This window comes from Ochotona princeps, chromosome 13, assembly GCF_030435755.1.
Source record: "Ochotona princeps isolate mOchPri1 chromosome 13, mOchPri1.hap1, whole genome shotgun sequence".
NCBI classification, from domain to species: Eukaryota; Metazoa; Chordata; class Mammalia; order Lagomorpha; family Ochotonidae; genus Ochotona; species Ochotona princeps.
Genome location: NC_080844.1, coordinates 42,045,573 through 42,072,327, shown reverse-complemented (window position 1 = coordinate 42,072,327; position 26,755 = coordinate 42,045,573). Strand labels below are relative to the sequence as shown.

The window sequence follows — 26,755 nt, the reverse complement described above, 5'->3', positions numbered from 1 at the left end:
TTGTGTCCTGGTGGCTCTACTTCTCATCCAGCTCCCTGCTTGTGGCCTGATAAAGCAGTGGAGAATGGCCCAAAGCCTTGGGACCCTGCACCCACATGGGAGACCCAGAAGAGGTTCTGGACTCCTGGCTTCAGATTGGCTCAGCTGCAGCCGTTGCGGCTGCTTGGGGAGTCAACCATCGGACGGAAGATCTTCCTCTCTGTCTCTCCTCTCTGTATATCTGACTTTGTAATAAAAATAAACAAATCTTTAAAAAATATGTATATATATATATTTGTTTTAATTGGAAAGGCAGATCAGATATACATAGAGGATATAGAGAAAGATCTTCCATTCGCTGGTTCACTCCCTGAATGACCACAGTGACCAGAGCTGACCCGATTCAAGACTGGGAGCCAGCATTCAGGAGCAGCTTCTTGGTCTCCCATGCAGAAGCAGGGTCCCAGGGCTTTGATCCATCCTCTACTGCTTTCCCAGGCTATATAGGAAGGGGGTTAAATAAGAAGTGGAGCATCCAGGACATGAACTGACACCCATATGGGATCCTGGCGCTTGTAGGGTAAGGATTTAATCCTTGAACCATTGTGCCGAGGGGTCCTGGTGCCCTTCAGCACCACTAAATGACCACGGTACAGCAGCATCACAACTAGGAACTGATGCTGCTGAGGTCGATACTCCTGAGTAAGGACCATGACCTTCTCTCTGCCTTCATCTGTGAGTGTGTGCACATGTGCGTGTTCTTCTGTCCAGTCATATCACTTGCAGATTTGTGTCATCATCACCACAACCAAGGGAGTCTCTGGCTTTCCACAAAGTTGTTTATGCACATCTGTTGAACACTTTGTTTAGTCTAAAGCACATGCCCTAGGTCTGGGTGGCCAGCCAGCAGATGAAAGATCCCCGCCCACCCCTCTCATTCTCCCTCTCTGTAATTCTGCCTTTTAAATCACTCACTCGATCAATCTAAAAAAAGCTGATTGTCAGTGCAAATCGCTAGGTGATGACTTTTGTGTTGCATGAATTTTGTATGAAGTTTAAAGAGACAGTGAAAGGGCAGTGCCAGATGTTGAAAGCTGAAAGCTTCCACCGGCCATTAGCAGGGAGCTGGAGTGGAAGTGGAGTGATTGGGACTCAAACTGGCACCCATGTGGGATGCTGGCACTGTAGGTGGCAACTTCATCAGCTGTGCCACAGTGCTGGCCCAATTTAGTGATTTATAATATCATCATGAAGTTGTGCAGTAATCCAGAACACTTTGATGCTTCCGGAATGAAGCTTCACAACCAGTGTCTGTCACGACTCGTTTCTTCCTTCTCCCCACCCCCTGCCCTCTCTTGGAGACCACTAACCGCTTTCTGTCTCTATAGATTTACTTGTTCCAGACATTCCATATAAAGGGGATCATACTGTACAGGACCTTTTGTGTCTAACTGGCCTTAGGGTCAGAGAGGGAAATCATGCTTGTGGTTTTATTGCTGCAGAGAGGCTTGAGTGAATTTGAGCCAGGACCAATCTTCCTGTGCTATGTCTTTTTTGCTGCTCACTCTCCAGGACTTCAGGTTGCTGCTGCTAATAGAATTACCAACCACCTAGCTGTTTCTTTCCAATTGGCTTTAATGAGGACGTGTAACAGCAGAATATTGACCTGAGCTGCGTGTTAGGGTTCTTCGAGTAGTCGCTGTGGGAATGGGAACTATAAAGAAGGTAGTGTGGATTTACTGAGCACCTACTGTCTGCCAGGCACAGGGTCCACAGGGCAGGGGCCCGAGATCTAAGGCAAGTCAGGTTGGGGAACAGATGGAAGCAAGGTGATCAGGATGTTGAGGGCAAGTATGATGGTGGGCCAGAGCAGCAGGGCACAGTCCCAACCTGAGGGGAGGGCAGGGGTTTTGAGGGGTACCAGGAAGCTGGCAGGCCATGACAAGGCTGCAAGCATGAGGGGCCTGATGAGCTGTGAGCGCCTTGGTGGTGCTGGAGGGTACAGTGGGGTGGGGTGGTTGGGGTTTGAGGGTCTTGAGGTCATGGAAGGTCACATTCGTAGGGGTAGATGTCAAAATTTTGGGGGGTGCTGATGGCTGATTGGAAGCAGTCAGAGAAACCAAATTTGGGAATTGAGTCGTTAGGAGATACATAAGTCTGAGCAATTGGAGTAGGGTGAGGAGTGTCCGGAGATGGTGCTGGTATCTCAGCAGCAATAAACTCGTGAACAGCACACAAGGGAGAGCATGGGACATGTTTCAGAGCCTGTGATGAAGCTGCAGCACGGAATGTCTCTGGAAGCCTCAGTCCTGCTCGCCTTGGCCACTTTCACCTCGTCACCCGCCCACCTGTTCACTCAGCAGTGATTTCTGGAGAGCTTGCTGTGCCGCAGAAAGTGCAGTGTTGTTGGGGTTGGAACAGTGAACATGCAGGGCCAGACTCCTCCCTCACCCCCAAAGTCCCAGGAGAATAAGGATAATTATGTGTTGTCATAGGATTTGTTTGGAAAGTGGCTTTGGGTAGTTGGAGTAGGGTTAGGTGGCAGGTCTGGCCTCAGGCAAGAGGTAATGTTTAATCTGAGCTGTCAATGGTGAGAATGACCCAGCTGTGCCTAGAGACTGGGAACAGCTTTGCAGACGGAGAGAACAGCAATGCCAAGAGCTTGGGGGAGGAGGTTTTGGTCATCTGAGGGAGGGTGGAGATGTATGTGTGCTGAGTTAAGGGGATGTGATTGAACCCCCACATTCCACATCCAGGGGCCTGGGCTTGATTCCTGCTTCCAGTGCTAACGCCAGGCTGCAGCTTTCTGCTAATCCTGTCCCTGGGAGGTAGTGGGGATGACGTAGTTTGGTTTCTGACTCTTGTATGTGATGCCTAGCTTAAGTTCCTAGCTTCCTTCTTTAGCCCTGGCATTATGTAATTTTTTAAAAAAAGATTTATTTATTTTTATTTGAAAGGCAGAGTTACAGAGAAAAGGAGAGGCAGGGATAGAGAGATCTCTTCCATTCTCTGGTTCACTCCCTAAATGGCCACAATGGCTAGAGCTGGGCCAGTCTAAAGCCAGTAGCCTTATCTTGGCCTCCCATGTGAGTATAGGGGCCATGTTACTTTCCCAGGCTCATTTGCAGGGAGCTGGATCAGAAGTGGAGCAGCTAGGGCTTGAATTGCTGTCCATATGAGATGCTGGTGCTGCAGGTAGAGGCTTAGCTTACTGTGCCACAGTGCCAGCCCCTATTATGGGAATTTTGGGAATGAATGGTAGATGGGAACTCTGTATCTTTCTGGTAGGAAGAATAGATGGTGCTTTTCTTGAGGTGCCCTAATGAGATAGACCAGGCATCTGTAAAGACCTGGCCCTACACTGTCTTAGGAAAAGGAAGGAGAAAACCTTCAGCTTTTGGAGCAAGGATACATGTCCTAGTGCAAGAAAAAGCGTGAAGTCACTATGAATCATTTGAAGTGGGCATTCTTTTACTTTCTTAAAGGGGAGAAACAATTACTTTGCTATTTTTCAACTAATTTTGTTGTACTTTAGAAGACTTGTGTCGTTCAGAGAACTCGGAAATGTTCATTCTCCTCCCACTCAATCTGTGGAGTAGGTGGAAAGGCTTGAAAAGGCTCCCAGAGACCCATTTTCTGATGCCAGTGGGTGCTGTGGAAGGCCTCCAGGCAGTGGGACCAGAAGCCAGAGATGCTTGGGAAGTGGGAGCCACCCTGGCAAGGAGCACTGTGGGGAGCTTGAGTAGGGTTCAGGGCCTGAGGATGTGGACTCTGACCACAGGCACAGTGGACTATGTTCTGGTAAACACAGAAGTCATTGTCAATGTCAAACATTAAAAAGGATTCATTCTGCATAGTAGAAAGTCATCTTAAATAACGAATGTGGTGTGATTTAAACCAAAACATTGCACAAAAGAAAATTACTCTGATTTGTTTCTATCCCAAGTTTGTTAGCCTCAAGGCCAGCTGGGGTTTCTTGTCCTTGGAATTTATGGAAGGAGGGGATGGAGTCTGCTGTGGGCTCAGGAAAGTAAGGTGGGCTGGGTGGCATGGAGTTTGGGATATGCTTAGAAGGGAGTTGGAAGGTTCTGAAACACCACATGGGGAAATAGTGATCAGCCAGTCTAACTAGTGACTGAAAGGCACCGTGAAGTGTAAAAACACTAGCAAAAACTCAAAAAGGTATTGACAAAATGATGGTCCTTGCACATAGTAGGTAGGAAGGAAAGCAATGTGAGAATCTGATGTGAGCTGTGAAGGCCAGCAGGATGGTGCTGTGAGAACCATGTGGGCCCAGAGTGGGTTGGGTGGTTGGGAATGATGTTTGGTAGTCATGGAGATGGGTAGGTGACTCTCACAATAGCCTATCCCATGCTGTTGTTGGGATGAGGTAGAGAAGTACATGTAAGAGGACCTTGGTGGAGCTTCCAGGAGCAATGCTTGTCCTGTGTTTTGGAGAGCTGCGTTGAAATGTCTTGTTTCAGGATAGGATGTAAGAGCATTGCAGATTTCCTAAAAACTGAGAGCTACATAAAGTTGCCTGTAGTATTTTTATCCCCTATTACTGCCTGCATACAGTTGCTTGTGGCTTAACATCTTAGGTTGAAGGCTATGCCTGAGCATCTCCTTGTGTTGAAGGAGAGTGTGAACTTCTGCTGGGCCGTGCAGTCAGGAAGGCTGACCTTGCACAGCTGTAGCTTGCTCTGGAGTTGGCTTTCTGAAGGTCGCCTGGTGACATTGGTAACCTTGAGGCGGATAGCGCTCCAGGCTGGTCCATTCAAGGAACCAGCCTACTTCAACCTGTTGCCTTGTGGTTATTAGCATTTACTTTGCCATTTTTGGCTTGGAATTGCTCAGTCCATTTCATGACCACAGAGTGGAAATCAGCAAAGAAGCGCTCAGTTGGCTTGGCTGGTTTCCAGGCATCGCATTGATCTGCAGTCCTTTGATGGGCAGGAAGGACCTGGTGAGAGTGTTCTATGCTTGGAGCTGTTCCTCGAAGGCCATCTTGATGACTGGGTGGGTCTAGACCCTTTATCTGCTGCAGGATGTGGAAGACACACATCTGGGGGATCCCTGTGGTTTATCTGGAGGTGCTGTCACTAAGTCATGGTATTCTAGGGACCAGGATGAGGAGTAGAGCTCCCTGTACTGACCTGGTTATGATATTCTAGGGCGTGGGGTGAGGAGCAGAGCTCTGTGTACTGTCCTGGTTGCTGATACTCAATTTTGTTTTTAATTTAATATGAAAATGAGTTAGGTGATGGTGTCTTAATGTGATGCAGAGAGTGGATAAATGTACTAAGAATGTGTAACTACCACCTGGTGCGGTAGCCTGGCAGCTTAAATCCTCACCTTGCAAGTGCCTGGATCCCATATGGCCGATGATTCTAATCTTAGTGGCCCCGCTTTCCCATCCAGCTCCCTGCTTGTGGTCTGAGAAAGCAGCCGAGGACAGCCCAATGCCTTGGAACCCTGCACCTGCATGGGAGATCCAGAAGAGGTTCTGGGCACCTGGCTTCGAATCAGCTCAGTTGCAGCCATTGTAGCCACTTGGGGAGTGAATCATTGGATGGAAGATCTTCCTCTCTGTCTCTCCTCCTCTCTGTATATCTGACTTTATAATTAAAATAAGTGTGTAACTCCTGTAAAACCTGGGTCGTTAGATCCTCCCAAGCCAGGATTGGTAACCTTGAAGGGATTGTTCTGGAGCCTCCAAGGGAAACATTCCCATTTTCAGCTGGGCAATGCAGTCACCCGGGAGAGGCTTTTGAGCAATGCCTGATTTTCCTGACATTTTGCTGTAGTGAGTCTGGAACCCGAAAGTCATTCATTCCTGCATTCCGTAAGTTAGTTCTCCAGAGATTCTAGTTTTCACCCAGATTTGACAACTTGTGCAGCAGTTTTAGCTCCAGAGACCTCCGCCCACTCCTCAGATGAATGCCGCCTTGTTCCCCCGTGCTGGTCTTGAACCCTCAGCCATGACCATGGCCCTGCATTTGGCCTTTGCCCAGCTTGTCCTTAGCGAGTTCTTTCCCTGGACTGCTAGGCCCGCTTCAGCGCTGCACACTCACCTCTTTCTTGCCTGTTATGAAAAAGAAGAGCTCCACTTACATGTTCTGATACTCTGAGACATTTTGTCATAAAACTTTCTGCTTAAGGCTGTAATGCACAGAGAATCTGGCCACTTCCATCTAGGCCCACGGTGGAGAGGTCTGGGCAGTCTTGTGACTGGCATGAGGAAGACCCTTTATTTAGTTCTCGCAGAGATGGCGTGAAAGGCTCAGTGTTTCTACCGCCATGCTCCTCAGGCCCTGCACACTCGTGGGCAGTGCCGGCTGTGTTTGAATCACAGGGCTGGGCCAGCGACATTCTTGGGGGAGGGTACTGGGTGAAATGCACCTCAGGGCACATGGGGGTCTGGACATCGACTCTCAGCAGGTGTTGAGGCATGTGACATGAGGCAGGTGATTTTAATACTCGTAATGAGAGATCTGGACAAGACCCCACAGGAGGGGATGTTCTTCCTTGAGTGTTGTTGCCTTTGTTAGCCTGTGATCCATGTTCCCTGCATGCTCACCCCGACTCCCAAGTGCCTTGATCTGCTCCCATCCACGCCAGGAAGCATCTTCCCACTTCTCTGCCATGAGATGCCCCCGTCCACTGCTCTCACAGTAATGCCATTCCCAGATCACTGCACTTATCCATTGTTCTAGAATTGGGGTATCTGAATATTTTTTTTTCATATAGCTTAACTTAATGGGCTTATCCACTTTTGCATGTCTGTCGCGTGTGTGCACTGTCTGGTGTATACCACGGTTCAGTAACCACTGAATGAATGAATTGATGAATTCTTTAAGGAGGGGATAGAAATAACTCCATCAAGATCTTACAGCTGATATTGCTCGTTTATTTTAGTGCTAGTTAGTGCTAGATGCATATTAAGGGAGATTTTTCTAGCACAATGAGTGTTCCAAACAGTTTGAAACATTGAGCACTTTTGAGGTGATAGATGCATGGTATTTGTGAGATTCTTCTGTTTGTTTTTTTTTTTAGAACAAAGTAGTGAAATTACTGGAAATGTCACATTGGGAAACAAACCCTTTGGGAACCTGGTATAATTTATTTTTCCATTCTTTGGTGACATAGGAAATTATGGCAAGCAGTTTAGTAGAAAATGGATAGGATGCTCTGACTGTAGTTCCTTGACTTCAGTACTGCTCTGAAAGCTAACTGTAGGGTCAGACATTTGGTGCACTGCTTGTTGTTGGCTGCTTGTAACTCTTTGGAACCTCTGCTTGGAGCTGACTGATTTCACTGGCTAAATGGCCACAATGGCCATGGTTGCAGGCTTAAGCCAGGACCTTCTTCCGCATCCCTCTATAGGTTCAGGGGTTCAAATGTTTGGGCCATCCTCTGCTGTTTTCCCATCCTCTGCTGCAATGGAAGAACTGGATCAGAAGTAGAACACACAGAATTTGAACTGGTGCTCATAAAGGATGCTGACATTCAGGCAATGGCTTAAGTTGCTATGCCACAGTGCTGGCTGATGTTTGATTGCTTTAAAGAAAAGTGGGAAGTCTGGGTTTTTGTATGATAGCTCTGATTTTTAAGTTTTGGTTCAAATTTTGTGAACATATCTTGCAGATGAACTGTTAACGTCTCTTTCCAGGCTAACTGTGACTTACTGTGTTTTCACTTTATGCTCCCTGCTAAAGATCTCTAAAGCTCCTTTCTGCCCAGGATCCTATAATTCTCGTAGGGACTCTTGCAGCTGGTTGGGTGAAGATTCTGATTCTAGTCTGGAAGACCAGGGGGAGGAAGGGAGTCAGGCTGGAGGAGGATGGGTTTTTGAGCCTTTGTGCAGTGCCTGCAGTTGGTGTTTGGATGGGTCCCCTTGGGGGCAGGCTGTGGGGTGCTGTGACTCATACCAGGTGTTTTGTGTGTTTGTCGTTGCAGGAATTGGCAGCCATTGGAAGAGTCTGTGAAACCCTCTCGGTGCCCAGAGCTCCAGGACCAATGCATCTTCCCAGCATCTTCAGCCACTGGTGAATATGCATGGTTTTTTTTTTTTTTATTAACTTCTGTGAAAGAGAAATTCCTCAGTGGGCTGTAGGATGGGATTTGCAGAGAGCCATGCTGTCCTTTCTGTAGAGATGGAAGCATGCTAGGCCGGGACTGTGCACATCTGGGTTCTGGGAGTCGACTTGGTTTTGCCACTTCCACCAGGGCATCTTAGGTGAGCTGTTTGACCTCATAGGGCCCCAGACAGAGAAATGCATCCTGCCCTGATGACATCACAGGGTTGCTTGCTTTGAAGGCCGGAAGAGATAATGTAACTGAGAGTGCTGACAAGCGAGAGAAGTGCTGGGCAAATATAAAGGAAAACTGTTTGGCTCTGAGACCTGCTGTTCCTCCCAACTCCAGCATACTTTTTCAAGCAGAAGCATCCCTGCTGTAGGAAAAAATACTTGAGCTGATCAGCAAGCAACTGGGGGGTTCCTGCCTCTGTTTTTGCATGGTTTCTTGCCATCTTCATCTGCTTTTGTTTGAGAGGGCATTCGAGCCCGTGACTTCTGAGCTGAGCAAGCCACTAAGATGGGAACATGTGTGTGTGTGTTGGAAACCTGGGTTTTGCATCCCTGTTTCATGAGACCTCCAGAGTGATTCTTGGAAGAGATTTGCATGTTCTGTTTTTAATTTCCTGTCATTTAGCTGCCATTTTCTTAAAAAATGATAATGTCACAGTCACCTGATTTACTTGAGATGTGATAATTTGTTACCAAGTGCTCTTTCTTCCCCCCTCCACCACCCCCAAAAGAAGCGTGATTACTCAGCATAGCAGGTCATCATCCCACCCCTGTGGAAGTGGGTGGAGACCAGGTATGCTGCGAACAGGTTGCATCCTCATGAGGTTGGAGGGCTGATGTGCAGGGTGTGCAGTGTCCAGGGACATGACCTGGGAGGCCGGGCAGTATTGTGTTCTGAGTGTCCTGCTGCCAGCCGCTCTGTAGAGAGGAGATGGCCTGTTTCACACTGGCTCCCTGTGCAGCTGCCGTCCTGGGGATTGGGTGTTCCTGTGACCCAGTAAGACAATTGCCAGTGGCCTTGCTACTTGGGAAGCTTGTGGGGCTCAGGGTGTCAGGCTGGGACAGAAGGAGAGTAAGGCTCAGGGTTAGGGATCTACCCAGATCCCCAGGAAGCTGGCTGCCCTGTCTTCCCTAAGGAAATGTGGTGGAATTTCCCTAAGGAAATTCAGGATCCCACGGCATAACAGGACAGGAAGAGCTCTGGGGTGGGTGTCCTCAGGTGGCAGGGAGCTGTCCTTGCATCAAGTACATATTGATGCCAAGCACTGCTCTGGGCCTTGGGGATTCAGTGGTCAGCAGGCAGTGCCCTCTGGACCCTGGAGTGGAGTAGAGATGACAGATGAGATTGTGAACTCCACAAGGACAGTGATCTTGCTCACTTTGCTTTCTGTGGAATCCCTGACAGCATCTACTGGGTGCTCACTCAGTGTCAATTTAGGAAAGAAGCAAAGGGCTAATGAGTATGCTTTTGGGTATGAATAAATGCCGTAAGAAAACAAGTTGAGGGGCCTTTTTTTCCTTTTCTATTTAAATTTTATTATTTCATTTTATGACACAGTTTCGTAGGCTCTGAGATTTCCCCAGCCTCTTCCCAAGCCCTCCCCTCATATTGAATTCCTCCATATTGTTACAGTAGCACAGTTTATGACCAGTCATGATTCCTTCATTGTGGGCATGGACCATGCAGAGAGTCCAGCATCTTATTGTCCAAATAAATTCAACAGATTCATAGGAAGACCATCCTTGGTCTGAAAGTAGAGCTGGCAGAATATCATCGAGGGGCTTTTTTGAAAGAATGGTCTGAAAAGGTTCTCTGTGTGTGTATGTTTGTGACAGAGAGAGAGAGAGAGAGAGAGAGAGAGAGAGAGAAACAGCTTGATTTGTGCAGTGACCTGAATGGAGCAGAGGAATCTAAAGGGGTATGTGTAGGCGGAGGCAACAGCAAGTGGAAAGAAAGGCTCTTGACGTAGGATGAACTTGGCGTGATGGAGGAACAGGAAGGTGGCCAGTTTGGCTGCACTTGGGCTGGAGGAGGCTATAGGGAGGGAGAGATGTGAAATGACATCAGTGTGGTAGGTGGGAGCCAAATCTTGCAGGCTATGGGCGGGAGGCAGCGTGTTACTCGGAGAGTGATGAGACGGATGGAAGAGTCTGAGTGGAATAGCTGAACCTATTGGTGTGGATGTGGGTGTGAGTCAAAGGTGAGTCGGGATGACTTTGTCATTCACTGAGATCAGGAGCAAGGAGGGACCATCAGGGTTCTGTCGGGACAGTGCCCGTGTGGAGAGGCAGAGTAGGCTGTGGTTGAAAATGGAACCCTTGAGAGTCATCAGCACATAGATGGTATTTAAAGCTTGAAGACTGTGTAAGATGAAGAAAAAGAAGGAGATGTGTAGGCTTTCCACAGAGAAAACAGGGAAGGCAAAGGGTGGATTTAGATATGAAATCCCTACTGAAAAGTAAATGAAGACACCTGCTAATGAATATGGTATAATTCCATTTTATGCAAATATGAATCATACAAATGAGATAATGTGATATAAAATAGTAATAAAGCCTTGCTTTATATAAAAAGATTGAAATACTGTGACTTTACCAAGTCAAGAGAATCAGTTTCAGGATTGCATAATTGTAAGTCTGGTTGCCTGAGTGAATTATAGACTACATTTCTGCTATTGGCATGTGACAGTGCCTTTGGCTGGCTCACAGAAAGACCAGTATCCTTTGCCAGTAGCCTGTAAACCATGTTTTTTATATGCACTGGAACTTTTATAAGCCATTTTGTTGACTGTTAAGTTTAATTCACTCTTAATAAATTTCGGATTTTTTTTCATATTGTAATCATTATCATTCCGAAGGTCATTAACTGAAGGGTCACAAAGTGAAAAATATGCCTGAAAATAAGTAGTTTTGTAATGACATGCGATCAAATTTTTTAAAAGAGATTTTTTCTTATTGATTTGAAAGAGAGGACAATACATCCATCTGCTGGCCTACTTCACCAAGTGGCTGCAATGGCCAAAGCTGTACCAAGCCTAAATCGGGAGCCCAGAACTTCCCTGTGGGCCTTCCATGTGGATACTGGGAGACCTAGGCCATCCTTCACTGCTTTCCCAGGTACATTAACAGGAGGCTGGATCAGAAGTGGAGCAGCTTGGTTTTGAACCACTCTGCCACTGTTTTGAACTCAAGATATGATAACGTGAAGGGCAAACGGGCATCCTAACTTGCAGTGCCATGATTAATGGAATATTGAGGATATCTTTGAAATATCAGGCATAAATGCTTTATGGCCAAAGTAACACAATTAGACAACAATGAGATAAGTGTGCTTTGGGGATCACCTGTACCTCAACTTCCATTGCTTGCCATGCAAACTCATTTCTGAATCACACACATTTTCTATCTGTGAGCTTCTGGCACAAGATACAAATGTTGGATTTGTTCATTGCATAGACAAATGACACCACTGAGCTTCTTCTGTATTCTCACTGGGCTCCTCAGTTTTCCCACTTTAAGCTTGAGGTGACTTCTTTCATGTTGCTGTGTGCAGTCCTATGGTCCTCTGCCCCCTTCGCATCATCACCAGTCCCGAAGGTTGCTGCCTCCTCCCTCTGACTGCCTCGTGAACTGTTCCATGCAGCTCCCTGCCAAAGGGCTTTGGAATATCTTCAGGATTCCCTTGTTAGGAAACATTTCGCTCCCACCACCCCCCTTGGTCTTCTCAGGCCTTTTGTGGAAATGGTGACAAAGGAATGGGAAACTCGCACAGACGTGGACAGCAGGGTGATAAGCAGGTTTGAATAAGGGATGGGACACGTCCTCTGTCAACAGACAGCACGCGCTTGCTTTTATATGTATTTTAAGACTCCTGTGTTTCAGTGGGACTATCTTGAGGGAAGCTTCTGGAGCATTGAATCTCTGGGAAATGAGCATGGACCATGTAGAGTTAGTTCTTGTATAACCAGGGGTTTATGGCAAGGTGAAGTTTTTAGCGCACGGTTTCTTGTGGTGAATCCAATCAGTTCTGGTTCTGTTTGTCTTCTTTTCTTACTGAGGGAAACCTAATTCAGGTCACAGATGAATGAAATTTACTAACATTTGGAAGGTAGGGCTGCTCCCTGCTTTCTTGTCAGTGAGTGATTACACGAATTAAAAAAGAAGCTTTTTTGTGCCCCTGGGGACTTAGAATGGTGGGGCATTAAAAAATGGTGGTGGTGAGGATGGACATTTGGCCTAGCGGTGGCGTGGTTGTTTGGGATGGCCACATCTCACATCAGAGTTCCTGGTTTGACTTCCAACTCCTCTGTTTCTGATCCAGCTTCCTGCCAGTGCACACTGGGAGGCAGCAGATGATGGCGCATGGATTCTTGCCACTCACGTGAGAGACCCAGATGGAGATCTGGGTTCCTGGTTGAGCTCTGACTGTTGTGGGCATTTAGGGAGTGAACTGACAGGTGGGAGATTTATCCCTCTCTCAGATAAAGTGAGGATGAATGAGAGGTTTGTTTTTTTTAAAGTTGAAAGACAAAGCTTCAGAGCTGTGCTTCGGGTGCTGCAGGCTTGCAGGCCACCTCAGGAGGGGCCTCAGGAAGGCAGCGGGGTGGGCCATGGACTTTTTTTTTTTTAACAACATATTCCTTTGTTCTTTCTTTAAAAAATTATTTTTAAAAAGATTAATTTAGTTGAAAGGCTGAGTTGCATAGAGAGGGAGAGAGATATCTTTCATCCACTCTCCAAATGGCTACAGTGGCCAGAGCGGGGGCAGTCTGAAGCCAGAAGCATCTTCTGGGTCTCCCACATGAGCTTGGGCCATCCTTGGCTGCTGTCCCAGGCCACAAACAGAGAGCTGGATGGGAAGTGGAGCAGCCAGGACACAAACCAGTGTTCATATAGGTTGCCAGTCTTCCAGGTAGCAGCGTTACCTGCTGTGCCAAAGCACTGGCTGTAATACATGCCTTCGGTCCTTTAAACTTTTCTATGTTTATGTGTTACCTTTAAAAAAAATAACAATCTTAGTACACATTTTACTCTCAAATGGTCTGGTCTGTAATGAGGTTGTTGCCTGTTACGTTTGCTCTAAGCTTCTGGTTCTTTAGCAGCTGGGCCAAGGGTTCCTTGACTTGAGTTTCAGTTTTCCATGTAAGGGGATATGTCAGGCCGATTTCTTCCCTCCTCTCCCTACTTCTGAAAGGACATAAGGCTGTCTCTGGTCAGTCTTTCATTTGGCTGCTTTAGACAAATAAGGATTTTAAGTGAGGTGTAGTTGCTGTGAGCTGACCCACAAATTATGGCCATTTCAATGGGCGTCTCCCCACTGTGCTTTAGAGCAAGGTCTTGGAACCAGACATGAGATGTGGAATTCTTTGTGGTTGGTAGTTTCTAACCTCAGAGTTCAGGCACCTTAAAAAGCAACCCTGACTTGATTTCCTTGTCAAGAGTCTTGGCTGCCACAGGAACATGCCCCTGATGGAACTGTGGCCGTTGTCAGCTCTCTGAGCTTGAAGGGTAGCCCAGTGCTGCCAGTTGCCACCCTGCCATGGGGAACATGTGTGTTGGGGCACAGTTTCTGCATGCTTTTGTCTCTCTGGGCTGCCATGTTGCACTATGTTGTATTGAATGTGTAAGGCCACCTCCTGGCCAACCCTCTATTTTGTGTGGTGGTATCGCTTAAGTATTGGGTTTTCTCATATGTGGCTGGTTTTGTAATTTTTAGACAAGAAGTTGTATCGCCTTTGCTGGCCACACATTAACACAAGGTACTTTTCCCTTCATCTAGTGACTACTGATAGAGAATGGAAGGCATTTTTCCTCCCCCCCGGTTTAGGAGCTTGGGTTGTTACTAACCAACTAACACAAGGTCGGCATCACCTCCAGTGATTGCTGCTCTTGCTGGGAGGAGATATTCTGATTGTCCCTCTTACTAATTTAGACAGGCATCATCTGACGCTGCTTCTAGCAGTATTCTTATGCTGCAGTCTGCCTGTCAGTGTAGGCGTGACTCATTCGTGTTTTCCTCACTCAGAAATTCTCTGGTCTGCTGGTATGGCAGATACATGGTTAAAAAAATGGTTCCTGCAGAGGTAAACTTGAGAAAAGACTATTATTTGTGCTTCTTGAACCTGTATAATTCAACTTTCAGTGTTAAGTATTGGCTCTAAGGCCTGGAACTCCTTTACGCTGATTATGTACGTGCATGGCTTGCGTATGTAAAGCTTTTGCATTTTTAGGAGGTGATACTGCCCTGCCTAGTCACCAGGCTTAGTCACATGCCCTTCTCAGTTTTGCTGTGTCTGGATATGTCTCTGTGGCAGGTCCCAGATCTTCAGAGGGCTCTGCTGATTGGTTGGGGGAGAGGCTTGGGAAGACAGCTATGTTGAAGACAGCCTAACGGCAGTGACATTAGCAACCTCTGGAACTTCCCCAGCTTCTTTCAGAAGCTGAATGTACTCTCCTGGATGAATTGCTGTTACTTTCACTGAAAATGCAGGAGCACCTTTGCCCTTCTTTGTGTTTTGTTTTCTAGCTGCTGACCTCATTTATTTTTTTCTCCTTAAGTTCATTATTCCTTCAAACTCCCTTCCCCTACTCCGCAGCCAAAAGGAAAACTTTTCTAGGGAAATACTCTTATTTGTAAGAAGTTTAAAGAGCGGCTGTCATTTCCCGATGAAGTCTTGTTTCTGGATGATACGTTTGTTCTCTGAGTTGGTCACTTTTATTGCGTTTTTTTTTTTTTTTTTTGTCCTGAGGCAGGTTGCATGCCAGCTGCCTACAAAATGCTGGTATCTATTAAGTTTCGAAAGTAGTGGCCAGATTTTTAAAAAGCAGAAGATTCTGCTTTTGGTTACGCTTGGGAAAACTAGCATATTTAGGGATAATGGAGCACTTCCTGCATGGGAGCGCCAGCTGGAATGGAGCAGCATTTCCGCCTGGGTGAGGCGCCTGAGGCCCGGAGAGACGCTGTTCCCGTTCTGCCCACCTGTTAATTGTTTGGCCATCTCAGGTTTTGGCTTTTATAGCATCCGAGTTACTGTGACAGCTTAAAATTTTATCTTGAACAGCCCAGGGATCTTTGAGGTCCAGTGAAAAACATCATTGTGTTTCTTTTCTAAGTAGAGAAACTGAACTTAAGATGACAAGGCAAAAAATAGATGAGAAAGTAGGATGAGGTAAATATTGTTTTTTTTGCTTTGTTTTGTTTTAAAGATATTTGTTCGTTTTTAACCAAGGGGAAGGAAAAAAGCAATAATTTAATTTTTTTGTATTCTTTAAAAATATCAAGTCATCATATTAGTTTTGAAACATGATATACTCAGTATAATATAATTTGCACGTAACATTGCCATGTTGGGAACATTAATATAAATTTACTAATTATATTGCCTCTTAAATGTTTCCAGTATTTTTTTTTTCAGGTAGGGTTGAACTACTGAACTTGAAGAGTTTCAACATTTCTTAATTTTTTTCCCTTTTCATAGTTAGCAGACAAAAATATTGAGGTTGCCTCCATTTTAATAAGACCAAGAATTGTTAGTTTTGGGGAAGCCCTGTGCCTTCAGAGTGTCCTGTAGGTTACAGAAAAGGAACTTAGGGGCCAGTGCTGTCCCCTAGCAGGTAATGTCATCGCATGTGTTTGGTTGTGAGAGTTCGTTAGCATCCCATATGGGCACATTGGTTTGCGTTTTAGCTGATCCATTTTTGATTCACCTCCATGCTGATTGTCTGGGAAAAGCACTAGAAGACAACTAAATTGTTTGGGCCACAGCCACCCTTTTGGGAGACATGGAATAAGCTCCTAGCCTCTGGCTTCTGGCTTCAGCCTGACCCAGCCCTGGCTTTGTGATCATCTTGGGGAGTGAACCAATGAATGGAAGACTTTGCTCTCTGTTTCCATTTCTGTGTAACTCTTTCAAATAGATACATAAAACTTATTAAAAAAATAGATACATAAATAGATACATAAAATTTATTTAAAAAAAGATGTATATATTCATTTGAAAGTCAGAATTACACAGAGGGGTGAGAGACAGACAGACTAAACTTCCATCTGCTGATTCACTTCCCAAATGGCTTAGTGGTGGAGCTGGGCCAGGCTGAAACCAGGAGTTTCATCCTGGTCTTATATGTGGGTGCAGGAGCCAAGCACTTGAGCCATCTTCTGTTGCTTTCCCAGACGTATTAATAGGTATCTGGATTGGAAGTGGAGCAGCTGGGACTCAAACTGGTATTCATATGGGACGCCAGTATCACAGGTGACCACTGTATTTGATATACCACAGAGCTAGCCCTAAAAAGAACGTCACAAGAAAATCTAACAAACCAATCTAACATTTGAATAACCATGTGAATTTAATCCATTTTGTTCCCATTATGAGCTACTGTGCTCAGCAGTTTGTATTTCTTCTGAAATTGCCATTTCCTTCCCAAATCTTAAAACCAGCCAAGATGCAGGTGGCATCTGAACCCTTTTTTAGCCTTTTGGCTTGGTTGTGAGAGTTCATCAGACTGTGGGACACTAAGCAGGGCATAGAGAACTGAATTCTCACTGGGGCCAGCTGCCAGCCTACTGCCACTCGCCTTAGAATCCCCTCCGCTCTCTGGGCTTTAATTGTCTCTGATATAAACAGAGCATATTTGGGCTTCCCCCAAACTCTGTGATTAAGTCACATGCAATGCCCACTCAATGCTAGGGCATATGTCGAGAAACTGGAGGAGGGGCTACCACATAGATGCCATCACTGGTTCCTCAGGGCTACCTGTAAAAAACCTAGATAACTAGTTTTTTTGGTACAGTGAGTATTTAGTCACCAGGTTGTAGGTAGTCATCAGCTCATGGTATAACCCTGAATTTGCAGGTCTGGGAGGAGATTCTGTAGCTGTGTTTAGTAGCTGGCACAGGGGTTTTTAGCTTCTTGGAATATTTCTGATGACTGATGCTCCCAGGTCTGCAAGCCGACTGACCCATGTATACTGATTTTCCATGAAGCATGGACAATCCTGATACTTGGATTTTACAGTGCTGGGTGATATTTGCTCTTTAAATTCTTTATGGCAGATGAAAACTATTTGCATACTATCTCTTAGTTGTGGTGAGTCACAATCATTGCCCAGGACCCCTCCCAGTCCCCCAAAAAATCAATGGCAGGGAGGTTTTAACATAGTAAATAATATGTGCAGTGCAGACCATGTTCAACACAGAATGGGGTCATGGAGGCTGCCCAGGGCGGGGCTTCTGTAATTGGGCCTGTGTCAGTTGGCTGTGGCTTATAATGAGTGGTTTTCATAGCATGGGGAAAAAAGTGTGTATGCCACCCACAGTGTCGTATGTATGCAATATATTAAGCCTATTGTGTGTATGTTATTTAATTCCTTTTGAGAGAGAGAGAGAGAGAGAGAGAGAGAGAGAGAGAGAGAGAGAGAGAGAGAGAAAGCGCCTTCCCAAATGCTCACAGTGGGCAGGGATGGCGGGGGGGTGAATGTTGGACCCTGATGTTTAATCCAGTTTTCTTTAGGCTGGTGGGCTGCTGGCATGGGCTCTGTGTGTGTGTGTGTGTGTGTGTGTGTGTGTGTGTGTATGTGTAAATAAAGGAAGGGCCAGAGATCAGTCTGACAAAGGCCTCGCCATTGTGTTTCTTTTTTTTCTAAAGATTTATTTATTTTTATTACAAAGTCAGATATACAGAGAGGAGAGACAGAGAGGAAGATCTTCCGTCCGATGATTCACTCCCCAAGTGACTGCAACAGCTGGTGCTGCGCCAATCCGAAGCCGGGAACCTGGAACCTCTTCCGGGTCTCCCACGTGGGTGCAGGGTCCCAAAGCTTTGGCCCGTCCTAGACTGCTTTCCCAGGCCACAAGCAGGGAGCTGGATGGGAAGTGGAGCTGCAGGGATTAGAACAGGGGCTCATATGGGATCCCGGTGCGTTCAAGGCTTGGACTTTAACCACTACGCTAGGCCACACTGCCAGGCCCATGCCATTGTGTTTCAGAAAGGGTTCTGTTGGCAGAATTCCAGGCTGCATTCCTGGTCTCATGGCTGATACTGCATATTTTACAACTCTGGATTGCCTCCTCGACATCAAAGTCATTGATTTATTTGCTCATTGATTCAGCCAACACTTGTGGAGGGGCTAATAGTATTTATATAATGCTCATTGGCATGCAGAGCACATCCATATACCTTATCCTTCAGGGCTTCTGTCTGAGCCCAGTCATAAGCATGGGCAACAGTCTGCCCAGTTGATGACTGCAATTCTCTTTTTTTTTAAACAAATTTTGTTTTTTTAATAATGATTACATGGTTGATCAGGGAAGGATCGAGGTTTAGGGAAAATTGGGTGAACTCATTGCTTCCAAATTTGCTATTTCTTGTTGTTCCTGGGGAATAGGGAGAAACAAAGGGGGAAACGACCACGACTTTCCACAGTCCCAGTACCCAGGGCTGAGGAACCGCCACCTCATATCAACCTACTGTCTCAGTGTATACATATTCCGGGGGTTCTGTCCAGGTGGCTTGGATAGTTCTGAAATGCTTCTGATTTCACAGATCTGAGGATGATGTCACCCTCCCAATGTCTATGGGCTCCATTCACTGAGATTTTTTGCTGTCATTGTTTGGGGTAGTTGTCTAATTCTGTTCTTCTTCTGCTATTGCACCAAATGAGCTGCCATATTCTCCTTTTACAACAGGGCCTGTTTCCACTGCTCTGCCTTTTTCATTAAGTAGGACATGTTCTTGCAGGCGAGTCCAAGTACGTGGACCAGGTGTCTCCAGCATCACTGGATCCTCCACTCCTGGACCTCACAAACCCAGCACCCACCTAGTAGGCAGGCCCTGGGACCTGGGCTAGGTGACCCAATCCCACCAAATTCCCACCCCCGGGGTTCATGAAGCCAGCACCCACCTAGAAGGTGAGCCCCAGGATCTGGGCCAAGTGATCCATACCCCACTTTTTTCTCTGTGCCCAGGGCTCAGGAACCCATTCCCTGCCACGCATGTGGACCCCATGACCTGAGCCAAGCTACCTGAGCCCTGTCAGATCCCCTGTCCCTGGTACTATGTATCCAGCCCCTGCTGGGCCCAGGTAGCATGATTTGCCTCACCTCAGCATCTGCAGTGTTATTGCGCAGCCTGGCCTAGTCTAGTCTGGCCCCTGTTCCAGCTTGTGTTGGTGGGTGCTGCAGCCTATCCCAGCCCAGCCCGATTGCTTTCCCATTCCTAATGTGAACTGGCCTAAGTCCTAGTCTTATCCTCACCAGTGGGAACTCCAACCCAGCTGGGGCACTCAGCAAGGCCTGATCCTATCCGCAGCTCTTGGGTGAGCCAGCAGAGGTTGCAGTTCCACAGGAGTGAGCCTACATTGCACCTACTGATTCTGCGATCAGACCCACTTCTCTCACTCTTGTTCTCCCCTTCAAACCACTTTGGTGTGGGTCCCCTACATACATACACATGCCGTGACCTTATCAGTGGAAGTCCCTCAGCTGTAATTCCTAACCTGGGCATAAAAACCACAGTCATCTCTCACTGCCACTGTGTGATCCCATCATCCCCCTGTAAATCAAGACCCTTTAACCGTGAGGGTGCACTCCTGGGCAGCCTGATGGGGGAGCCACATGGCCTGGCTACAGACATCTGTGTGGGTCAAAAAACCTAGCCTCCAGGATGGGTTGGTCCTGGAGGCCTGCTGATCTTCCCTCCCCCCAGGGATCCAGTGTGCCCAGCTATATGCACCTGCACCTGTGCTGGGGTGGAAAAGCTTCCAAGCAGGGGGTCTTGAAGGCCCCCCGCACGTGCCCTTCCCCAGGGTTGTATGTGGCCCTGCAGTTCTCTTTCTTAAATCTGAATGTGCTGCAGCACTCATAAGCAGAGATATCCATGGCTTTGCCTGAGCCATTTAGGAAAGCCTTTGGGACAGGTGGACATTAGAGTTACTGCAGGAGTGTTCTGCACAGTCCTCAGGATCAGAGGGCATGTGGATTGTCTATACAGCATGAGAGCCATGGGGATGGGAGGTGGCTGTGGCTTTGAGGAAGATGGAAACTATTTGGAACAGCTGACATGGGTTGGGCACCTGGGGCTGAGCCAGGGCTGAAAGTAAGACCTGCTGGGTGCTGGACAGGAAGCTGCCATGTCAGCAGGTGCAGCATGACAGTACAGGGTAGCAGGTGGAGAGGACCAGAGGAAGGGGTGGGCTGGTTGTTTAGTTGTTCACATAAGCAGACCTGACCCTGAGAGTGTGCGCATATAGGGAACTGTCTCGATGAACAGCAGGGAGGGTGAGGAGTGGGGGATACTGGGCCCAAGCTCTGCTTAGCATGGCTTGTGAGGCTCTTTATCTCCCACAACACCTCCCATGATGCATGTCCTATTGGGTGCTTCTGCATCTATCTTTTCTTTTCCCCCCTCTCCTTTGGCCTGTCATCTTCCTCAAGTGCTGACCCATGTCATCCCTGGGAAGCTGCTTCCACTTGCTCTGTGCTCCAGTTTCTCCTGGGATCCTCCACCCGGCCCAGGCGTTTCTCCCTCAACCTTGGGCTTATGTACACTGGAAGATTCCTGGAGCAGAAGACTGCCTCTAGGATCTGGCAGAGCACCTGGCATGCAGAAGGGGTTCAGTAAATGCTGGCTGCAGTGTTCCTAGTGTAGCAGCAGTAGGACTGGAGGAAAATGGCATGTCCAGCTACTCTGACACATTTGTTATTCGTAGTATTCATAGAGAACTGCAACTCAGAAAGGTGGAGTCCATAGCCTGATGTCACACAGCTAGGTGGAGGGAAAGCTAGGACACATAGTACCTCCCACAACTCTGGATGCCATGCTCCTTCTGCTTCAGCTCCACGGTCACCAAGTGTGTCTTCTGGGTGGACGAGAGTGGCAGTCCCTTGCCTCTGCTTGGGCCTGGTTGCAGCCCAAGTTGCCATTCATAGTGTGACATTATTGCGTTTTTCTCCTGGGGAGGAAAACTGTGTCCAGACAAGTGAGGCGCCTTTCCTCTGCTCCGGGCCAGGTTTACAGCAGCCCTTAGCTCACTGCTTCCCTTTCCCTTTCCGGGTTTGTCCTAGTTTATCTTTGGGCAGGGAAAGCATCAGCAACGGTTTCTAAGTAAATAGAAGAATTGCACATTCAGGGCAGTGGTTTCAGCCACTCAGTTCCTCTTGCTTCAGCTGGCCGCTTCAGGCTGTGGTCACTGCTATTCCTCTCTCCCAGTCCTGATTCAGTGGTTGGCGGTGCCTGTCAGCAGTGTTCTTCTTGGGGAAGGCAGAAGGAGGGAAGGCTGAGGAGAGATAGACTGAGAGGGAGTCTGTCTTGTTCAAGCCACAATCTGTCAGGCCCAAAGCAGGTGTGACTGTTCAAGTTCTACCTTCATGCCTGGAGAGTGGGGTGCAGGATGGGGTGTGCTTGTTTGTGTATTTCCTTTTCTAAATCTTACCTTTGAGCTTCTGGGCAGTACTTCAACACCTGGGTTGCTTTGTTGAGGGTAAGTTCGCAGTATGGTGGAGGTTAGGATGTGACAAGCTGCCTGCCCACCTGAGCATGAATGGCATGCTTCTATTAGGTCAGTTCCAGATTACTGTGAATCATCTGACATCGTTGCCCTTGGTCTGAAGTATCTCTGGGTCAGTCTAGAGCTGCACACTGGCAGTGGGGGTGCCTACTCTGAACACCCATGCTCCTCTGTTGACTAGCCAATACTCCATGGCTACAGATGCCTGTATTGGGAAAAGTACTCTAAGATTCCAGGGCCTTTGGATGCTTTTCCTTCAGCACTATTCTGTTTCCTTTGTGTTTTTCCCAAAGTGGGAACTAGACGACGTCCAGTGTCCTCTTTGGCTCAGAAATCCCGTGGCTTGGAACAAGCCCAGTGTCCGGCCTTTAGGCCTTCTGAAGCCACTTTGGGCCTTGGCTCCTGGCCACATGGAGCCTCTGATCCTCCCTGTCTTGGATCCTCAGGCTTGAGTCCTAGGCGTGGAGCTGCAAGGTCCTCGGCCAAGGGCTTTGACTGTGTCAGCAAGTCTTTGCTCTAGAATAGCGCTCAGCATGTGCTTGCTTCCTTCAGGGATGTCTCCTTCCTCAAAAAAATAGCTGCAGAGATGCTTGTCTGAGTGACGAGCTAAGGATGTGCTCCAGGCAGGCGTTCTGAGCTGGAGAGGGTGACTTCGTGGACAGAGGTCCCTGTGTGAGGAGGATGTCGCTGATGCCCACCCCCTCTTGCTGGCAGTGGTCCTTACCTGGTGGACTTTGAGAATATTAACCTTGAGATGAAACCAGCAGCAACTACAGCAGCCCACAAGAGCAGGTCTTCTCTGAAGTTCAGCCATCATCACACCATGAGACTGGGACCTGAAGGCTGTCCCAAGGGCTGTCAGCTCACGTGGCAGACCCTGCTCATTCCTGTGGCAGCCTCAGGTTCTGGGTGTGTGTGTGGAGCTTGCGATCTGCCAGAGTACTGCTCTCCCAGCTATCCTCCTTATAAGGAAGAGGGTTTGTCTTAAATTCCGTATTATTCGATGTGCTTCATCTTATAATCTCTGAAGTGTTTCTTTCTTTCTCTTTCCTCCCTCCCTCCTTTTTATCCTTCAGTTCCTACGTTCTATTTTGTTCTTTCTTTGGAAGGCAGAGTTGCAATGAGAGGGAGGGAGAGACAGAGATCTTTTTTTTAAGCTTTGTTTTGTTTTTATTGGAAAGGCCAATACACAGAAAGGAGATACAGAGAGAAAGATCTTGTGTCTGTTTCTGTTCACTCCTCAGGTGGCCACAACAGCTGGAGCTGAACTGATCTGAAGCCAGGAGCTAGGAGCTTCTTTTGGGTTTCCCATGCAGGGTGCAGGGTCCCAAGGCTTTGGGTTGTCCTTGACTGCTTTCCCAGGCCACAAGCAGGGAGCCGGACAGGAAGTGTAACATCTGGGACACGAACCAGCGTCTATATGGGATCCCGGTAGAGGCAAGGGGAGGATTTAGTCACTAGGCTACCACACTGGGCCTGAGACAGAGATCTTCTGTCTGCTGGTTCACTTCCCCAAATGGCTGCAATGGCCAGGAACTTCTTCCGGATCTCTCATTTGGGTGCGTGGGCCCAAGAACTTGGGCATCCTCCACTACCTTCCCAAGCACATGAGCAGGGAGCTGGATCAAAAGTGGAGCAGCCAGGACTTAAACTGGCTCCCATATATGTCTTTACCTGCTATGTCACAACACTAACTGTTCCTTTTCATTAAGCTGTTCATTTATTTAATGCCCCTGGGTAGAGTATTTTGTGGATATTGATGGCAAGTGTCTTGATGCCCACTTCTAGAAACTTCCTTCTGTTGATTATATCACGCCTCATCTTTCAACAGCAGGTTTCTTCTTGGGGGTTTGTGAAGGATCAGGGACAGTGATTCACCAGGGACAGTTGCACATTCTTTCAGCTGTCCCTGGAAGTGATTCATCTGAGCCTGGAGCCCCGCCTCCTTCAAGTGGCTGTGTTTCTCCTTTGCATCGCACACCTGTCCCCTGCTTCAGCTGCCTCTCACCAGAGCTGCCCTTTCCAGCAACAAGATTTTTCTGTCATATGGACAAGGTGGGAACATCACAGCCCACTAACCACATCCACCCAATGCCTTCTTTTATTTGCTTCTTGCTTTTATTAGCTTAGAAACAAAAGAAGTCCCTACCCAGGATGATTGTTGACAGTTCTCATGTGTTTTACCCTGGGTCAGACCTCAACCTGCAGCACCTTCTTGTAACAAGTGTCACTGCCATTTGTTGAGCCTTTTTTTGTTTGAATATTTATTTATTTTTAATTTGAAAAGCAAACTTACAAAGAGAAGCAGAGACTGAGAGGAAGGTCTTCCATTCATTGTTTTGCTCCCAGTGTGGCTGCAATGGCCAGAGCTGACCAGTCCAAAGCTGGGAGCCAGAAACTTCTTCCAGATTTCCCACAGGGACACAGGGTCCCAAAGACTCGGGCCATCCAACATTGCTTTCCCAGGCCACAAGCAGAGAGCTGAGTCAGAAGTGGAGTAGCTGGGACATGAACTGGTGCCCATATGGAATCCCATGCGTACCAGGACCATATGGGATGCCTGTACCATTTGGTGGAGAATCAGCCTATTAAACCATGGCGCCAGCTCTTCTTTGTTGAGCTTTGATCTGCTCCTTCCACCTGTGGCTAACATGTGGAGATGAACATTCCAACGCCAGGAGTGCGTTGCAGCCATCCGAAGGGCTTGCCAGTGTTTTCCTGGCTCCAGAGCTCCCCACTCTATTTGAACTGTCTAGGTTTTCTCCAAACTCAGATAGTCCCTGACTTCCTGCTTACCCTTCCAGGAACTCTGCCTCTCATCATGACGTTGTCTGTAGTTTTAAGTTGGCACTGTCTCTCTGGGCTGTCCGGCATCACTGTGGAACACTGACCACCCAGAACTTGTTTTCCTACATCTTCCTCCCCAAGAGACTACCTCTTTGAGATCCCACCCAGGTCAGGGTTCTGCTAGGCCCATTCATCGCTCTGCCAGGGTTGAGTTCTCAAGGAGCTTTCGGGCCTCTCCCTGAACTGAGGCACAAGGCCAATGCAGCCTAGCCCCTCGGTCAGAGGCCAGGGGCCAAGAAAGGATCTAGCAAAGGAGGGGCTGCCGAGGGAATAGCTGCCAGGGCTAGAAGCAGAACAGGTGGGGCAGGAAGAAGAGGAGGCTGCGGGAAAATGTTTGAGTCTAAGATCCAGGTGTCCCAGGCCAATGGAAGCAGCTAGGCAAGTCCACTTTGCTCCCACTCGATCTTGGGAGGGTACCCTCTGTGTCACCATCCAGATGGGGATAAGTGAGTTTAAGGAGGAGTTCTCTCCTGGAGTCTGGAAGTGCCTCACATACCCTCATTTTGACTTTGCTGTTGGAGCAGAGGAAAGCATCTTAAAAACATTACAAGGTTGCTAAGACTCAGTCTAATTAAAATTTCAGTTGACTGTCCGTGGAAAGGAATGGAAGGTGGAAAATCACAGTGAGATGTTGATTTAAGGAGAGTTTTCTAAAGAACCCATTTTAGGAATGTGCATTTGCATGCACACAATGGAAGTGCTAATTAAAATTATTTTCACACAGTCATTTCAGCAGTGCCAGGCCTGCTGCCTGGCAACATTTACATGGTGGAAGGGAGTATAACTTTGAAAATAAGAAAATCCTACTCCCTTCCTCTGATCAACCCAGACATACTTGTGAACCTTATATTTCCAAGGCACTGTGACTTTGAAACCTGGCATCTGCCCTTTCAGGTGCTCAGTAGGAGATGTGTCTTGGGGGTAGAAAACCCTTCCATAGTGTCCTCAGGTCAGCCACATGCGGTTACTCTGTCTTGGGAGGTGCTGTCTTGGGAGGTGAAGCGTTGGCAGGAATGAACTGAGTATGAGTACCCAGTATATTCTGCCTGTTGAGATAGACCACACCTGTTCACGTGATTTTAGAACCTGGGAGCATCTTACTCAGGTTGGGGGAAGGCTCCCCACCCTCCAAATTGAGTCGTCCAATTTTCTTTGCAAGTAGTAGCCCAAAATTTAAAGCATTAGTGTTATCGTCATTGAGAGTTCTTTGGCATCAGCAGTAAACTGGCCCCAGCTATTTGCGGCCTTGGACTTTGCCCCAGGGAGTGTGGGTGGGGTTGATCTGACCTGGAGGTGATGTGGAAACCTTTCAGTTCTGAGGAACACTGCCACCTTATCTTAAAACCAAAAGCAAAAACAACAAAAAAATCCCCAGTATTTGAGAAGGCAGCCTGGTGTAGCCCAGAGCCCAGTAGACCCAAAGTAAATATTTGTGGATGGAAGTTTATTAACTCTGTGATGAAGGGTACAGGGTCCGGAGACTCATGGACTCAGTTTCAAATCCTGCCTGTCTGCCATTTGCTTGTTTTAAGCTCTCGGCTGGAGATTCACCTCAATCTCATTTTCCCGATTTGTGAAATGGAGATGATTATGAGGACAGTCCTAGCATCATGGTGTCCACATTAATATCATAACTTAGGATGCTAGGTTGCATAGTCTAACATGTGGTAGCACAGATTCTAGGGTCAGGCCACTCACAGATACCACTTATGAGCCGTGGAACCCTGGACATATTATTGAACTTCTCTGGGCCTTCGATTTCTTGTCCATGAAACTTGGATGAACCTATGACCCTTATCAGAAGGTGTTAAAAAGCACCTTTGCCAGCATGATAAAACTCTATAAATGTTTGCTACATTTTGAAAACTGTAAAACTGCTGCTGTTATCATTCTATTTGGGATCTTACAAAGTATCTGTGGGTTAGATACAAGGCAAGTATTACCTCTTCATTCCTTATTTGTTGTTATTGTAGCTGAAGGGAGAAGGTGAAGTTCTGGTGGATGTGATGGGTGTGCGAAAGTGGACCTGGCTGGTAAATCCAGGAGAGGGATCGGCACCCATGGGACTGCTCAATAGCAAGAAAGAGGTGCATGTGTACACATCTGTCAAGTTTCCAGGGGTATGAATGAATGTTATAATCATTTAATGATCCACCTAGAGACAACTGGAGAACTTCTGTACCTCCCTCCACCCCACCCCACCCCCCGCCTTGTTCCAATGTGCATGATCCCACAGCATTTTGCTGAAAGTCTCTGTGAAGTATGACATTGAACTTGCCCCCTCTCTCTAATTGGGTCTCTGGGACTTAGGAAATCAGCCAATTCTTTCTTTC

At 47.3% G+C, this 26,755-nt stretch overlaps 1 protein-coding gene across 50 annotated transcripts in view; it reads left to right on the top strand.

The window, feature by feature from the left end:
• Positions 1 to 26,755, top strand: part of SORBS1 (sorbin and SH3 domain containing 1) — a 221,645-nt gene that overhangs the window by 52,974 nt on the left and 141,916 nt on the right. For all 50 annotated transcript variants that reach the window (XM_058671779.1, XM_058671793.1, XM_058671790.1 and 47 more), the window contains exon 2: positions 7,939 to 8,027. The gene's annotated coding sequence lies outside the window, so the exon portion shown is untranslated. The remainder of the gene's footprint in view (positions 1 to 7,938; positions 8,028 to 26,755) is intronic.